This window comes from Muntiacus reevesi, chromosome 8 (genome assembly GCF_963930625.1).
Source record: "Muntiacus reevesi chromosome 8, mMunRee1.1, whole genome shotgun sequence".
NCBI classification, from domain to species: Eukaryota; Metazoa; Chordata; class Mammalia; order Artiodactyla; family Cervidae; genus Muntiacus; species Muntiacus reevesi.
The window spans coordinates 90677472-90682350 of record NC_089256.1 but is presented as its reverse complement, the minus strand read 5'-3'; the positions used below and the strand labels follow the sequence as shown (position 1 = coordinate 90682350).

The following is a 4879-nucleotide window of genomic DNA, read 5'->3' as shown; positions in this document are numbered from 1 at the left end:
AGAAGGTCATTTAAGGTCCCACTTTATGGGTGAGGAAAGACACCTCAGAAATAATGTCTGGCATGCCCCAAGTTAAACAATAGAAGTGAAAATTAATTCAGGCTGATCTGACTGCCTCCAGGCAAAATCGTTTCCACAAGATCACAAGTAAAATGATCTTGTATTTTGCGCTGGTCAAAACTTCTTTAGGGAGATACCTAGGTTGGAGACAGGTTTGGGAGCAATTCATATTTGCCTACTGAAACCATGTATGTATATTAAGGAAATTGTGGGTAAAAATCTGGGCAGGCCCAGAACAGAACCCTGAGAAATTCCAACCTTTAGTGGATGAACACAGTTAAAGGAGCCCTATAAGAAAATCAAAGAAGCAATTGCTACATAATCAGGAGAAGGTGAAGTAAAGAACTCAAGCAGAAAGAACACTTCAAGGAGGAGGAAGTGGTCAATGGTGGCCCATGTTGCAAAGAGGTCAAATACCAGGGCTTTGAGTTGTCATTTGGATTTGGTATCAAGAGCATTCTATGACTTTGTCAAGAGTCTTGATACATAGTAGAGACAGAAATCAGAAGGCAGAGGCATGACAAATAAGGAAGATAGGAAGATTGAACAGTATGGCAGTTCCTCAAAAATTAAAAGAAAAGAAAATCAGATAATCCAGCAACCTAACTTCTAGGTATATAAGAATCCATCTGCCAAAGCAGAGGACATCAGAGACTCAAGTTCGATCTATGGGTCGGGAAGTTCCCCTAGAGTAGGAAATGAAAACAGTCTCAAGTATTCTTGCCTGGAAAATCCCATGGACAGAGGACCTTGGTGGGCTACTCTACATGGGGTGGCAAAGAGTCAGACACTATTGAGCATGCACACACATACATATACACAAAAGAATTGAAAGTAGAGACAGATATTTGTATGTTCCTGTTCATAGCAGCATTATTCACAACAGCCAAGAGGTGAAAGTAACCCAAATATCCATTAGAGGAGGACTGGATAAACAAATATAGTATAGACAAATAATGGAATCTTGGTGGTAGTGGTGTAGTCGATAAGTCATGTCCAACTCATGACCCCGTGGACTGTAGCCTGCCAAGCTCCTCTGTCCATGGGATTTCCCAGGCAAGAATACTGGAGTGTGTTGCCATTTCCTTCTTCAGGGGATTCTTCCCAACCCAGGGATCGAGCCCATGTCTGTCTCCTGCATTGACAAGAGGACTCCTTACCACTAGCGCCAGCTGGGAAGCCTGGTGATTGTACAACAATGTGCGAACAATACCTCTGGGATATATGCTTTTAAAAATGCCAAAAATAGGACTTCCCTGGGGACAGTGGATAAGAATCTGCCTGCCAGTGCAGGGGACACGGGTTCCATCCCTGGTCCAGGAAGAGTTCACATGCTGTGGAGCAACCAAGCTCGCGAACCGCAACTTCTCAGCCCACGTGCTGCAGCTACTGAAGCCTAGGAGCCCTAGGGCCCATGCTCTGCAAGCAGAAAAGTCACTGCAATGAGAAGCCCATAGACTGCAGCTAGAGAGTAGCCCCAACTCTCTATAACTAGGGAACGCCTGCATAAAGCAACAAAGACCCAGTGCAGCCAAAATTAAATAATTTTCTAAAGAATTTTAAACAATTGAAAGAAGTCAATGGGGACAACTTTTTCAAAAAGAAAAATAAAGGGCAGTAAAGTCGGAGGAGATTTTTTGAGATGGAGGAACCTTGAACATATTCACCAGCCTGGAAAGGATTTTTAGAGAAATAGTGATATACATCTACCACCCAGGTAAAAGGGACAAAATATTGAGCTAGCACATTAAAATCATCTGGAGATATTGAGCACTGTGCTTCCAGGAGTGAACCTGGGTCTTTGAGCAACAGATGGGCTTAATGTTTTATGATAGCACTCACATACAGTAATATTTAAATTCTCTCAAAACCCATAGTATCTAAGCAATGTTGACCACATCAATAATAACTTTTTCTTCAAAGTTTTTCTATAAGTATCTCGCTTTTTTAATCAAATTTCATATTGGTGACTCTATGGTGGGGTTTTTATTTGGTTTGATTTCAGTATGGCGGGGGTGGGGGAGGGAGCTTTGTTAGTGGTGTTTATTCACTTATTTTCACTTACTGCAAATTGGCATTAAGGATGACTTTAGGTGAAATGGAGAATGTTTCCATTTTTAATCATCCCCTAATTACTTTTTATTGCCTCTTTGAAAATAAGGTTAAGTAAAGCAGCGTGCGATACCCTGAGAGCAAGGCAGTTTCTAGAGTTCAGAAAGCAGCTCTTGCAATGTGTGGAGGTTTGCATAATTACTTAATTATTCTTGCAATCCACCCCCACCTCTTCCCCAACCAGCAAGGGAGGGTGGGAAGGACCGCCACATAAAATTTGTGGCTACCCGTTTGCTTCTATGACCCAGTAACCTGGGAGAAGTATACACACGAGTATTTCCTCTTATTTGAAGTTAGAGATAGTACGGGTGTTGCTCAACTGTCTTTATGTCCTTCGTCAAATATTGTTCCTACTGTCCCATAGATACTTTTAATTAATGCCCTATCTTCTGAGAAAATTAACCAGTGAAATGCTCAGCATTGCAGAATCTGCACCTGTTTTTTATTCTTGTGGCTGAAGTTGAGAGAGCCCATAGCTCATGAATAAGGAGCAGTTTCAGTTTTGCAATGCTTTATCTATATGAAACAGGCAACTATTCATGGGAAAGGAAGTTTAAGACTTTTAGGTAAAAAAACCACTATTCAGATTCCAGGAAAATGCCTGTTTACTGAAGTTTTTTTCTTTTTACAAAGTGTCTATAGTCAGGTTAGCATTTAGGTCATACTCCAAAGACTTTACATTAATTAGCCTTATGAAAAAGCAAGTTTGTTCCTCATCTATCAGTCTGACAGTTTCTTCCACATAGAGCAATATTTTCTGTTTTTCTATGATTATCATTTAACCACAGAGGAGATGTTTCCTCATGTAAATGAACATTACTTAAGTATAGATTTCTATAACTTTTCTAAAATTTGCTTACACGTATAACTATATACATTAATTTTGTATGTATACACACAAGTTATAGGCTGTTACCATGATTTCAAGTGTAAGCTTTGTGAATAATTTTCTGTTCTCTGTAGAATTTATAAAGCATAATGACTGTGGTGTTTCACACTTCCTCTTTCAGTAGACTGTCGCTTTGCAGAGAGGGAGAAAAAAAAAAAACGTGTCTAGAGAGGAGAGCAGAGCAGAGAGCAGAGTTCTCTGAGGTACTGTTAACTTAATTCAATTCTCTAAGCAGCCCAACAAGCAACTGTGAATAAGACATAGAGGTAAGAAGAAAGTATTACTTATTATTTTTCATTTTATTTGCGTTGTTACTTATAGAACAACAATTTATATACTGGCCAGATTACAAACTAAGTTAAATTAAGCCAGATATCTCTCTCAAGTAAGTAGTCAATATTTCAAATGAAAATGCTTAGTAAATTTACAATGTCTCCACTTCATACAATCTTTAAAAAGCTGGAAATTTTAAAAGTTCTCATTGACCGTTAAATTATTTTAACTGTAAGTTTGTACACAACTTATGCTAAAAGAACTTTAATATTCATGATAAATTTCGAGAACTTTTTTCTTCCCCAGCTCCGGTAAATTCTTAACGTTTTAAAATTCTCCTACATATATTGGTTTGTTAATTTTGCATATTATTAGTTGAACATTTTCTGGGGAAAAGATATTCTTGCATTTGTTTACTCACTGTGAAAATGTATTATTTTAAAAGGACATTTCAGTGTTATTTTTCATATCATCACATTACAGTGATATTTAAATACTTTAGAAAAGCAATTTGTAGTGTATATGATATGATTTAAAAAAACTAATTCATGTTTGTCTTAAGATCAGTTTACAGTTTAATGCTTAACAACAGAGCAAGAACTAAAACAAAGACCATTTGGATTTGTAACTGGAGATCAAACTAAGTTGAAACTGATCTCACTAGGAAATTCTAAAGTAATCTAAATACAATGTAATTTTTTTCCAATTTTTTGTCCCAATTAGAGTAATGTTTACACATATTAACATGAATTAACTGTTTTTAATACAATTGTATTCTTTATACAACAATTTTTAACTCTTCCTTTTAAAAGCAGTTGGTTTCTATGTACTTTGGCCAAAATCATTACAATTTATCTCATACATCTTTTAAAAGAAAAATGCACTTATACACACACATATATATAACACACACACACACATATATATATATATATATTCAAATAATAATGCAAACACTCACTTGACTTGGTTTGCTTTTTCAGTTAGAATAATCGCATGGCTTCCAAAAGAGAGTCTAGGTTGTTCAATCAATTAATGGATTTAATTTTTACTATTTTGGTAAACAGTACTGTCATACTGGTTCTACTACATTACCTGGAAAAAAGCTTTTTTAAAAAAACTATTTTCATGCCAAGTGCTGTAACAAGAGTGGCTGTCTTTTGATTATTAGGAGGAAAAAAAAGCAAAAACAGATTGACAGTGTTATAAATTCAGGAAGTAAACTGTTGACTAAAGTTTGCTGTTCTTCACTAATTAACATTTTAAAATTAAGCTGACAGTTGTGAGAAAACCATTAAAATTATGCACATTCATCTTTACGTGTCACACAATTAAATACAACTACTTCCATAGAACTTCATTAAGTTATTTGCAACAATATCATTTTTAATGTCTTTCTCTATTCAAAACAAAAGATGGAAACATTTTTAAATGTCCAGAATTTTAAATAGGAGATATTTTGACATCATGAACTATTAAGTTCTGTGGGCATGTTATACATAGTGCGGTGTTACACTGAATAACTGATGACAACAAAGCGAAAAC

General features: G+C 36.1%; 1 protein-coding gene across 2 annotated transcripts in view; it reads left to right on the top strand.

Annotated features, from left to right (window-relative positions):
- The first annotated feature begins 3306 nt into the window (after positions 1-3306).
- MBNL1 (muscleblind like splicing regulator 1) overlaps positions 3307-4879 on the top strand; it is a 208384-nt gene continuing 206811 nt past the window's right edge. Inside the window, exon 1 of one of the 2 annotated variants that reach the window (XM_065942607.1) lies at positions 3307-3327. The gene's annotated coding sequence lies outside the window, so the exon portion shown is untranslated. The remainder of the gene's footprint in view (positions 3328-4879) is intronic. The other variant, XM_065942618.1, reaches the window with a different exon arrangement.